Source organism: Heptranchias perlo, chromosome 44 (genome assembly GCF_035084215.1).
Source record: "Heptranchias perlo isolate sHepPer1 chromosome 44, sHepPer1.hap1, whole genome shotgun sequence".
Lineage (NCBI taxonomy): Eukaryota > Metazoa > Chordata > Chondrichthyes > Hexanchiformes > Hexanchidae > Heptranchias > Heptranchias perlo.
In genome coordinates this window covers 125,574-138,569 of record NC_090368.1, presented here as the reverse complement: position 1 = coordinate 138,569, position 12,996 = coordinate 125,574, and positions in this window count along the sequence as shown.

Sequence of the window (12,996 nt, the reverse complement as noted above, 5' to 3'; positions counted from 1 at the left end):
AGTCTAGATTAAACTGCATTTATTTCAATGCAAGAAGTCTGATTGGCAAGGTAGATGAACTCAGTCCCATGTACCCATCCATGCCCTGAGATGTTATAGCTATTACTGAAACATGGCTAAGGGAGGGGCAGGACTGGCAGCTCAATGTTCCAGAGTACAGATGCTATAGGAAAGATAGAGCAGGAGGTAAGAGAGGAGGGGGAGTTACGTTCTTGATTAGGGCGAACATCACGGCAGTAGTGAGAGAGGATATATCCGAGGGTTCGCCCATGGAGTCTATATGGGTAGAACTGAAAAATAAGAAGGGAGAGATCACTTTGATAGGATTGTACTACAGACCCCCAAATAGTCAACGGGAAATTGAGGAGCAAACATGTAAGGAGATTACAGACAGCTGCAAGAAAAATAGGGTGGTAATAGTAGGGGTCTTTAACTTTCCCAACATTGACTGGGACAGCCATAGCATTAGGGGCTTGGATGGAGAGAAATTTGTTGAATGTATTCAGGAGGAATTTCTCATTCAGTATGTGGATGGCCCAACTAGAGAGGGGGCAAAGCTTGACCTCCTCTTGGGAAATAAGGAAGGGCAGGTGACAGAAGTGTTAGTGAGGGATCACTTTGGGACCAGTGATCATAATTCCATTAGCTTTAAGATAGCTATGGAGAATCATAGAAGTTACAACATGGAAACAGGCCCTTCGGCCCAACATGTCCATGTCGCCCAGTTTATACCACTAAGCTAGTCCCAATTGCCTGCACTTAGCCCATATCCCTCCATACCCATCTTACCCATGTAACTGTCCAAATGCTTTTTAAAAGACAAAATTGTACCCGCCTCTACTACTGCCTCTGACAGCTCGTTCCAGACACTCACCACCCTTTGAGTGAAAATATTGCCCCTCTGGACCCTTTTGTATCTCTCCCCTCTCACCTTAAATCTATGCCCCCTCGTTATAGACTCCCCTACCTTTGGGAAAAGATTTTGACTATCGACCTTATCTATGCCCCTCATTATTTTATAGACTTCGATAAGATCACCCCTTAACCTCCTGCTCTCCAGGGAAAAAAGTCCCAGTCTGTCTAACCTCTCCCTGTAAGTCAAACCATCAAGTCCCGGTAGCATCCTAGTAAATCTTTTCTGCACTCTTTCTAGTTTAATAATATCCTTTCTATAATAGGGTGACCAGAACTGTACACAGTACTCCAAGTGTGGCCTCACCAATGCCCTGTACAAGTTCAACAAGACATCCCAACTCCTGCATTCAATGTTCTGACCAATGAAACCAAGCATGCTGAATGCCTTCTTCACTACCCTATCCACCTGTGACTCCACTTTCAAGGAGCTATGAATCTGTACTCCCAGATCTCTTTGTTCTATAACTCTCCCCAACACCCTACCATTAACGGAGTAGGTCCTGGCCCGATTCGATCTACCAAAATGCATCACCTCACATTTATCTAAATTAAACTCCATCTGCCATTCATCGGCCCACTGGCCCAATTTATCAAGATCCTGTTGCAATCCTAGATAACCTTCTTCACTGTCCACAATGCCACCAATCTTGGTGTCATCTGCAAACTTACTAACCATGCCTCCTAAATTCTCATCCAAATCATTAATATAAATAACAAATAACAGCGGACCCAGCACCGATCCCTGAGGCACACCGCTGGACACAGGCATCCAGTTTGAAAAACAACCCTCTACAACCACCCTCTGTCTTCTGTCGTCAAGCCAAAAGTTAAAATTCTAAATTGGGGAAAGGCCAATTTTGATGGTATTAGACAGGAACTTTCAGAAGTTGATTGGGAAAGTCTGTTGGCAGGCAAAGGGACGTCTGGTAAGTGGGAGGCCTTCAAAAGTGTGTTAACCAGGGTTCAGGGTAAGCACATTCCTTATAAAGTGAAGGGCAAGGCTGGTAGAAGTAGGGAACCTTGGATGACTCGGGAGATTGAGGCCCTAGTCAGAAAGAAGGAGGCATATGACATGCATAGGCAGCTGGGATCAAGTGGATCCCTTGAAGAGTATAGTGATTGCTGGAGTAGAGTTAAGAGAAATCAGGAGGGCAAAAAGGGGACATGAGATTGCTTTGGCAGATAAGGCAAAGGCGAATCCAAAGAGCTTCTACAAATACATAAAGGGCAAAAGAGTAACTAGGGAGAGAGTAGGGCCTCTTAAGGATCAACAAGGTCATCTATGTGCGGAACCACAAGAGATGGGTGAGATCCTAAATGAATATTTCGCATCGGTATTTACGGTTGAGAAAGGCATGGATGTTAGGGAACTTGGGGAAATAAATAATGATGTCTTGAGGAGTGTACATATTACAGAGAGGGAGGTGCTGGAAGTCTTAATGCGCATCAAGGTAGATAAATCTCCGGGACCTGATGAAATGTATCCCAGGACGTTATGGGAGGTTAGGGAGGAAATTGCGGGTCCCCTAGCAGAGAAATTTGAATCATCGACAGCTACAGGTGAGGTGCCTGGAGATTGGAGGGTAGCAAATGTTGTGCCTTTGTTTAAGAAGGGTGGCAGGGAAAAGCCTGGGAACTACAGACCGATGAGCCTGACATCTGTAGTGGGTAAGTTGTTAGAGGGTATTCTGAGAGACAGGATCTACGGGCATTTGGAGAGGCAGGGACTGATTAGGAACAGTCAGCATGGTTTTGAGAGAGGAAAATCATGTCTCACGAATTTGATTGAGTTTTTTGAAGGGGTAACCAAGAAGATAGATGAGGGCTGTGCAGTAGACGTGGTCTACATGGACTTCAGCAAAGCCTTTGACAAGGTACCACATGGTAGGTTGTTACATAAGGTTAGATCTCACAGGATCCAAGGTGAGGTAGCCAATTGGATACAAAATTGGATTCACGGCAGAAGACAGAGGGTGGTTGTAGAGGGTTGTTTTTCAAACTGGAGGCCTGTGACCAGCGTTGTGCCTCAGGGATCGGTGCTGGGTCCGCTGTTATTTGTTATTTATATTAATGATTTGGATGAGAATTTAGGAGGCATGGTTAGTAAGTTTGCAGATGACACCAAGATTGGTGGCATTGTGGACAGTGAAGAAGGGTATCTAGGATTGCAACAGGATCTTGATAAATTGGGCCAGTGGGCAGATGAATGGCAGATGGAGTTTAATTTAGATAAATGTGAGGTGATGCATTTTGGTCGATCAAATCGGGCCAGGACCTATTCCGTTAATGGTAGGGCGTTGGGGAGAGTAATAGAACAAAGAGATCTAGGAGTACAGGTTCATAGCTCCTTGAAAGTGGAGTCACAGGTGGATAGGGTGGTGAAGAAGGCATTCAGCATGCTTGGTTTCATTGGTCAGAACATTGAATACAGGAGTTGGGATGTCTTGTTGAAGTTGTACAAGACATTAGTTAGGCCACACTTGGAGTACTGTGTACAGTTCTGGTCACCCTATTATAGAAAGGATATTATTAAACTAGAAAGAGTGCAGAAAAGATTTACTAGGATGCTGCCGGGACTTGATGGTTTGACTTATAGGGAGAGGTTAGACAGACTGGGACTTTTTTCCCTGGAGAGTAGGAGGTTAAGGGGTGATCTTATAGAAGTCTATAAAATAATGAGGGGCATAGATAAGGTAGATAGTCAAAATCTTTTCCCAAAGGTAGGGGAGTCTATAACGAGGGGGCATAGATTTAAGGTGAGAGGCGAGAGATACAAAAGGGTCCAGAGAGGGGCAATTTTTTCACTCAAAGGGTGGTGAGTGTCTGGAACGAGCTGCCAGAGGCAGTAGTAGAGGCGGGTACAATTTTGTCTTTTAAAAAGCATTTGGACAGTTACATGGGTAAGATGGGTATAGAGGGATATGGGCCAAGTGCAGGCAATTGGGACTAGCTTAGTGGTATAAACTGGGCGACATGGACATGTTGGGCCGAAGGGCCTGTTTCCATGTTGTAAACTTCTATGATTCTATGAAGAAATTCCTCCTCATCTCAGTTTTAAACAGCCAACCTCTTATCCTTTTTTAAAAATTGATTCATGGGATGTGGGCGTCGCTGGCGAGGCCGGCATTTATTGCCCATCCCTAACTGCCCTCGAAAAGGTGGTGGCGGTGAGCCGCCTTCTTGAACTGCTGCAGTCCGTGTGGTGAAAGTTCTCCCACAGTGCTGTTAGGAAGGGAATTCCAGGATTTTGACCCAGCTACGATGAAGGAACGGCGATATATTTCCAAGTCGGGATGGTGTGTGACTTGGAGGGGAATGTGCAGGTGGTGTTGTTCCCATGTACCTGCTGCTCTTGTCCTTCTAGGTGGTAGAGGTCGCGGGTTTGGGAGGTGCTGTCGAAGAAGCCTTGGCGAGTTGCTGCAGTGCATCCTGTGGATGGTACACACTGCAGCCACAGTGCGCCGGTGGTGATGAAAGTGAATGTTTTAGGTGGTGGATGGGGTGTCAATCAAGCAGGCTGCTTTGTCCTGGATGGTGTCGAGCTTCTTGAGTGTTGTTGGAGCTGCATTCATCCAGGAAGTGGAGAGTATTCCATCACACTTCTGACTTGTGCCTTGTCGATGGTGGAAAGTCTTTGGGGAGTCAAGAGGTGAGTCACTCGCCGCAGAATACCCAGCCTCTGACCTGCTCTTGTAGCCACGGTATTTACGTGGCTGGTCCAGTAAAGTTTCTGGTCAATGGTGACCCCCAGGATGTTGATGGTGGGGGATTCGGCGATGGTAATGCCATTGAACAGCATGGGGAGGTGGTTAAGCTCTGTCTTGTTGGAGATGGTCATTACCTGGCACTTGTCTGGCGCACATGTTATTTGCCACTTATGAGCCCAAGCCTGGATGTTGTCCAGGTCTTGCTGCATGCGGGCATGCACCCAACTTATCTCCATATTGAGATATGGTTACTTCCCAGCTGTACATTCTCAGACTTAGGAGATTGATATTGTTTCCTATCCCCCCTGGCACGGGACAAGAAAGGTTTACGCAAAATGGCTCCAAGAACTGCAGCTATGAAGAAAGACTTGGAAAATCTTTGTTTTCATTCAAACAACACCGATTATGGGGCGATGTGATAGAAGTGTTTATAATTATGACAGGATGGGACAGGGTTGATAGAAACAGAGTTTCCAGTGGTTGGGGATCTACAACAAAGGGCCATCAATACAAGATTAAATGTAAGGGATTTAGAACAGAGGGCAGAAGAAACTTCGTCACAGAGTGTTATAAGGCCATGGAATGCACTTCCAGGGTTAGTGGTTGAGGCAGAAATGGTCTACATTCAAGATGAGATTGGAGAGGGGGATGAAAGAAAAGGGGTTGAAGGGATATAGGAACAGGATATGCAAATGCGAATAGTATCATAGAAAGGTTACATCACGGATGGAGGCCATTCAGCCCATCAAGTTCATGCCAGCTGTATGGAAGAGCAATCCAGCTAGTCCCACTCCCCCGCCCTATCCCCGTAACCCTGCAAATTCTTTCCTTTCAAATACTTATCCAGTTCCCTTTTGAAGGCCATGATTGAATCTGCCTCCACCACCCCCTCGGGCAGTGCAGTCCAGATCCTAACCACTCGCTGGGTAAAAAAGTTTTTCCTCATGTCACGTTTGGTTCTTTTGCCAATCACCTTAAATCTATGTCCTCTGGTTCTTGACCCTTCTGCCAATGGGAATAGTTTCTCTCTATCCACTCTGTGTAGACCCTTCATGATTTTGAATACCTCTATCAAATCTCCTCACATCCCTCTGTTCAAAAGGAGACCACCACCAGCTTCTCCAGTCTATCCATATAACTAAAGTCCCTCATCCCTGGAATCATTCTAGTAAATCTCTTCTGCACTCTCTCAAAAGCCTTCACATCTTTCCTAAAGTGCGGTGCCCAGAACGGGACACAATACTCCAGTTGTGGCGGAACCAGTGTTTTATAAAGGTTCATCATGACTTCCATACCTGTGTGTTCTATGCCTCTATTTATAAAGCCCAGGATCCCGTAGCTCTTTTCCGCTTTCTCAATCTGCCCTGCCACCTTCAACGATTTGTGCACACATATCTACAGATCGCTCTCTTCCTGTATCCCTTTTAGAGTTGTGCCCTCTAGTTTATATTACCTCTCCTCGTTCTTCCTACCGAAATATATCACACTGCATTTTTCTGCATTAAATTTCATCTGCCACGTGTCCGCCTGTGCCACCAGCCTCTCTATCTTGAAGCCTATCACTATCCTCCTCACTGTTTACTACCCTTCCAAATTTTGTGTCATCTGAAAATTTTGAAATTGTGCCCTGTACACCCAAGTCCAAGTCATTAATATGTATCAAGAAAAGCAGTGGTCCCAGCACTGACCCCTGGGGAACACCACTGTGCACCTCCCTCCAGTCCGAAAAACAGCCATTCACCACTACTCTCTGCTTCCTGTCCCTCAGCCAATTCTGTATCAATGTTGCTACTGCTCCCTTTATTCCATGAATAGGACTATTTGCTCGTATGAAGGGTGAACGCCAATATGAACTAATTGGATCAAATGGCCTGTTTCCACGTTGTAACTTGTATGTATAAACGAGGGAAATGCGAGGGAAGCTGTACTTTCCTGTTTGCCGATTGAACGCTGGATGCCTGTTCGGCCCGGCATCCAGTATTCAAAAGGCTGGTGGAGGTGCTCTGAGGAAGCAACATTAAGGGGACTGGTACTAGCATTTTCAGGTCATGCACACCCCCAGTTTGGTGCGGAGGCCACCTCCCATATGTAAATGACCAAGGAAACAAAGGTGAGGGGGCATCTTACCAAAAAATTCAAGCCAACAACTAAAATATTCATCTTCACCTTGAAATTCTTCCACAGCCTCATTCTACTCCTTCAAACCTGAGCAACGCCGGGACCCCGGGGCACCGCCCCTCCAACGCCGGGACCCCGGGGCACCGCCCCTCCAACGCCGGGACCCCGGGGCACCGCCCCTCCAACGCCGGGACCCCGGGGCACCGCCCCTCCAACGCCGGGACCCCGGGGCACCGCCCCTCCAACGCCGGGACCCCGGGGCACCGCCCCTCCAACGCCGGGACCCCGGGGCACCGCCCCTCCAACGCCGGGACCCCGGGGCACCGCCCCTCCAACGCCGGGACCCCGGGGCACCGCCCCTCCAACGCCGGGACCCCGGGGCACCGCCCCTCCAACGCCGGGACCCCGGGGCACCGCCCCTCCAACGCCGGGACCCCGGGGCACCGCCCCTCCAACGCCGGGACCCCGGGGCACCGCCCCTCCAACGCCGGGACCCCGGGGCACCGCCCCTCCAACGCCGGGACCCCGGGGCACCGCCCCTCCAACGCCGGGACCCCGGGGCACCGCCCCTCCAACGCCGGGACCCCGGGGCACCGCCCCTCCAACGCCGGGACCCCGGGGCACCGCCCCTCCAACGCCGGGACCCCGGGGCACCGCCCCTCCAACGCCGGGACCCCGGGGCACCGCCCCTCCAACGCCGGGACCCCGGGGCACCGCCCCTCCAACGCCGGGACCCCGGGGCACCGCCCCTCCAACGCCGGGACCCCGGGGCACCGCCCCTCCAACGCCGGGACCCCGGGGCACCGCCCCTCCAACGCCGGGACCCCGGGGCACCGCCCCTCCAACGCCGGGACCCCGGGGCACCGCCCCTCCAACGCCGGGACCCCGGGGCACCGCCCCTCCAACGCCGGGACCCCGCCCCTCCAACGCCGGGACCCCGGGGCACCGCCCCTCCAACGCCGGGACCCCGGGGCACCGCCCAGCACTGCCTTTCAATGCTGGGATCCTGGGGCACTGCCCTTCACATGATTATTAGTTACAGAATCTTCACCATAAAGCCCTGCACTTTAGAATTCTTTTCCTAAATTTGACATATAAAAAGCGTGAGCTTTTGGACTGTGGTTTGGGGAGTCACATCCTTCCCAACCAGGGAGTCCCCTAACACCACGAGCAGATGGATCACAGATGTTCTGGTCATGTCACCTAACTCCGATCTTTAGGGGACTCACATCCTCCCCAGACAGTGGGTCTATCACAGCCGCTGACAGCAGGGTTACCGGCCCAAGATAATGTGCCGGGTGAACTGGGAGTGATTAAATATCACTGTGAACTTTGTGCTGAGTAAATGATCTGTGATTAATAGATTTGTGTTGCTTTACAAGTCATTGTGGTTTGGTGTGGTTGTTTTTAAGTCCAAACCAGGTGGAGCTAGGAGCTGAACTCTCAGGATCCAATATTGTAAACATAACCTTGGTGTATTGGTTTTTATGTACAGCCAGCATGGACTCCCTTTATATCACAAGACATTAAATGATTTAGAAGTATATTCCTTTCACATCATGACCTAAAAAATATTCTACAATTGCAATTAGCTGTTGACCACAAAGATTCAGTCCACAGGACAAAGATACTCTATACTTGGCCTCAATTAAACCGGGCTAAGGCGCCTGACCATCCGCACTACTACTACTAAAAGAGGTCAGGTGACTTAGTTGTGAAGGCCCCTCAATTAAATATCCAACCAACACTCTCCCATCAAGGATGTGATGCTGGGGAAAACATTGAGTTGTGTTGAGTTAGACGAAAATCTTCTTTTCAAGGTGGTTTTCTCCATGCGTCCAAACACCTGTATTCACAACAACTGTCAGATCAAGTAAAGGCTTGCTCCCTTCTCTGTGCCAAGTTACCTGATTTCAATTGGGCAGAAATGGAGACAATATAATTGGCTTCATCTCCTCTAGAATTGCTAGGAGCAAGAAGGCAGCCTGACCCACTGACCTGCAAAAGTATCTGATCTTCCCGGACAGCTGAGATAGGGAACTCAGGCATGGGTACGTGATTGAACTTTCTGGTGCAGCACCAGACAATCAGGAATTATCAACTGTGAGAATTTAAAGGGGCCGTAGAAGTACTTAGAGGATTCAATTCTCAAAACATTTTAGCTTCAATTCATATCTGCATTTATCCCCCTAGCAAAACATAAGCCTTTTCTTACCTGTTTCTGCAATCTTTCCAATATGGTGCGATCCCACGTCCGCCCCGTCGGGCAGCGCGATCCTGCGTTTGCCCCAGCGCCGTCGGGCAGCGCGATCCCGCGTCCTGTCGGGTGTGGTTCAGTTGGAGAGACACTCATCTAGCCTCACAAATTAATTCTGGCCACTTAGATAAGGTATTGGAAGACAAAGAAATGCATTGAACTGACCATCGGCAATGGATCAACACCCTCAGAAGAGATAAGTGATGTGAAAGAAGAATCAAGTGCATTCACCGTCACTGTGATGCTAAGAGGGCAGTCAGAGATAATGATTTGCTTTGTGAGCAATGTCTAGAAAGAAAGGAATGTTTCTCTGATTGAAGTGAGACAGTCGCGAAGCTCCAATGAATGATCATATTTCAGATCATTCTCGAATGAGTAACTGTCTGAGAATGTAGTTCGAGCAACTCACCCCAGAATATACTGCTCTTATACTTATTTTAAATTAAAATCTCACTTGTATAAGAGTACACAGCCAAGTTACAAAACAAATCTCCAACATTATTTCCTGCTCATCACCTCTAGTGGCTCACAACCAACTTTTGCAGTTAGTCAGTTAGCCTTTATTATAATTGGAGTATAAAAGGAGGTCTTGTTGCAATTATACAGGGCTCTGGTCAGACCACACCTGGAGTACTGTGTGCAGTTTTGGTCTCCTTACCTAAGGAAGGTTATACTTGCCTTACGGGGGTGCAACAAAGGTTCACTGGATTGATTCCGGGGATGAGGGGATTGTCCTATGAGGAGAGATTGTGTGGAATTGGCCTATATTCTCTGGAGTTTAGAAGAATGAGAGGTGATCTCATTGAAACATATAAAATTCTTAGATGGCTTGAAAGGGTAGATGCTGAGCAGCTGTTTCCTCTGGCTGAAGAGTTTAGAACTAGGGGAGTCTCAAAATAAGGGGTCACACATTTAGGACTCAGATGAGGAGGAATTTCTTCACTCAAGTGGGTTTTGAATCTTTGGAATTCTCTACCCCAGAGGGCTGTGGATGTTGAGTATGTTCAAGACCGAGATGATAGATTTTTGGACACTAAGAGAATTGAGGGATATGGGGAAAATCGGGCGGGAGGTGGAGTTGAGGTCGAGGGGCTGTATGGCTTACTCCTGCTCCTAATTCTTATGTTCTCCCCAAGAATGCTGTTACACCAGCAGTATGTAAGTCTGCAGCAGTCACTGAATTACTGCCTAACAGATACCCTGCAATCCAACAGGCCTCCAGACTGGTCAGTTAAAAGTAAAACCACTCATTAGAACCAGGAACCTTCCTGCGTCTCTCCATTGTTTTCTCCCTGGACACAGGACACAGTGAAAAAATGCTTTCTTGTGAAAGAAAAAAAATTGCAAAACCCTCAAATACTTGAAAAAGTTGGAAATTTTCCAGGCGACGAAATGAACCTTTCACCAAGATATTTTCACCCAATCCCTTTTCCTGGTGGTGGGAAATCTGCTCCCAGGGTCACTGCCAGCCACCGCAGACCGTGGCTCAGTCCGGTCACTGCCAGCCACCGCAGACCGTGGCTCAGTCCGGTCACTGCCAGCCACCGCAGACCGTGGCTCAGTCCGGTCACTGCCAGCCACCGCAGACCGTGGCTCAGTCTTTTCTTTGTCAGTTTTTAAGTTTTCTTTATTTGAAATTTTTAACACAAGTCACCTTGATTCAGCAAGTGGGTTGGGTGCTGTCCACATTCCATGTTTCACAATGCTGAACCTCATCAGTTTATAGATAATTAATTATAGACTTGTAACAAGTTTCACAGCTCTGTCTTCACAAAAGAGAGGGACGATGCAGAGATTGTCGTTAAGGAGGAGGAGTGTGAAATATTGGATGGAATAAATATATAGTGAGAGAGGAAGCATTAAGGGGTTTAACATCTTTGAAAGTAGATAAATCGCAAGGCCCGGATCAAATGTATCCCAGGCTGCTGAGAGAAGCAAGGGAGGAAATAGCAGAGGCTCTGACCATCATTTTCCAATCCTCCCTGGCTACAGGCGTGGTGCCGGAGGATTGGAGGACTGCTAACGTACCGTTATTTAAAAAGGGAGGAAGATATAGACCGAGTAATTATAAGTCAGTCAGTCTAACCTCAGTGGTGGGCAAATTATTGGAATCAATTCTGAGGGATAGTATAAATCGTCATTTAGAAAGGCATGGGTTAATCAAGGACAGTTTGCATTGATTTGTTAAGGGAAGGTTGTGTCTGTCTAACTTGATTGAATTTTTTGAGGAGGTAACAAGGAGGGTCGGTGAGGGTAGCACATTTGATGTAGTGTACATGAATTTTAGAAAGGCTTTTGACGAGGTCCCACATGGCAGACTGGTCAAAAAAGTAAAAGCCCATGGGATCCAAGGGAAAGTGGCTAGTTGGATCCAAAATTGGCTCAGCGGCCAGAAGCAAAGGGTAATGGTTGATGGGTATTTTTGCAACTGGAAGGCTGTTTCCAGTGGGGTTCCGCAAGGCTCAGCACTAGGTCCCTTGCTTTTTGTGGTATATATTAATGATTTGGACTTGAATGTGGGGGGGCTTGATCAAGAAGTTTGCAGATGATACAAAAATTGTCCGTGTGGTTGATAGTGAGGAGGAAAGCTGTGGACTGCAGGAAGATATCAATGGACTGTTCAGGTGGGCAGAAAAGTGGCAAATGGAATTCAATCCGGAGAAGTGTGAGGTAATGCATTTGGGGAAGGCAAACAAGGCAAGGGAATACACAATAAATGGGAGGATACTGAGAGGTGTAGAGGATCAAAAGGACCTGAGAGTGCATGTCCACAGATCCCTGAAGGTAGCAGGTCAAGTAGATAAGATGGTTTAAAAAGGCATATGGGATACTTTCCCATATTAGCCGACTCAGAATACAAGAACAGGGAGGTTATGCTGGAACTGTATAAAACACAGCTTGGTTAGGCCACAGCTTGAGTACTGCGTACAGTTCTGGTCACCACATTACAGGAAAGATGTGATTGCTCTAGGAGGGTGCAGAGGAGATTTACAAGGATGTTGCCAGGGCTGGAGAATTTTAGCTATGAGAAAAGATTAGATAGTCTGGGTTTGTTTTCTTTGGAACAAAAGGAGGCTGAGGGGAGATTTAATTGAGGTATATAAAATTATGACGGGACCAGATAGAATGGATAGGGAAGGACCTATTTCCCTTAGCAGAGGGGTCAGTTGCCAGGGGCCATAGATTTAAAGCAATTGGTAGAAGGATTAGATGGGAACGGAGGAGAAATTCTCTCACCCGGAGGGTGGTTGGGGGTCTGGATCTCAGTGCCCGAAAAAGGTGGTAGAGGCAGAAATCCTCAACTCATTTAAAAAGTACTCGGATGTGCACTTGAAGAGCCGTAACCTACAGGGCTACGGACCAAGTGCTGGAAAGTGGGATTAAACTGGATAGCTCTTTTTCGGCCGGCACGGACACGATGGGATGAATGGCCTCCTTCTGTGCCGTAACTTTCTATGATTACAGAGCCATTTTGCATGCAGGAAAGCTAATTATTAATTAACTTTGTTCCAAAAGTGGTAAGATACCTGGACTAAAACCAGCAATTGAGGCCTTGCTGTACCAGCCGAGCTTTCTACAGTGACTGCACCATCTAAAGAATCTTCTAATCAGAGCAACAAGTCAAATGGCACCATGATAACTGGAACAGGAGTAAAAGCTCTTAACACTGCACCAATACAAACTGATAACTCACCTTGACTGGCAACTATTTCTCTTCACAGCACTATGAATTATAGAAGTTTTGTTCCAATTTTCTCTTGAAAACACTAATTCTTGCTCAGATGCAGTTCCATGAGCTCAGATACCGGCGAAGGCAGGGGATTCCACTTTATGGGGCATCACTACGCCAGATTAAAACCGTACACAATGTCCATACACAAGTGTTTTCCACCAGGGATAATCAGGAGCAGGAACTCTCCTGAACTCAGTGCCCTATTGTGACCGGAGATCAGCTGACTTAGCCCATGGAACTGAACCCCAGCAACAGGCATAAACTAT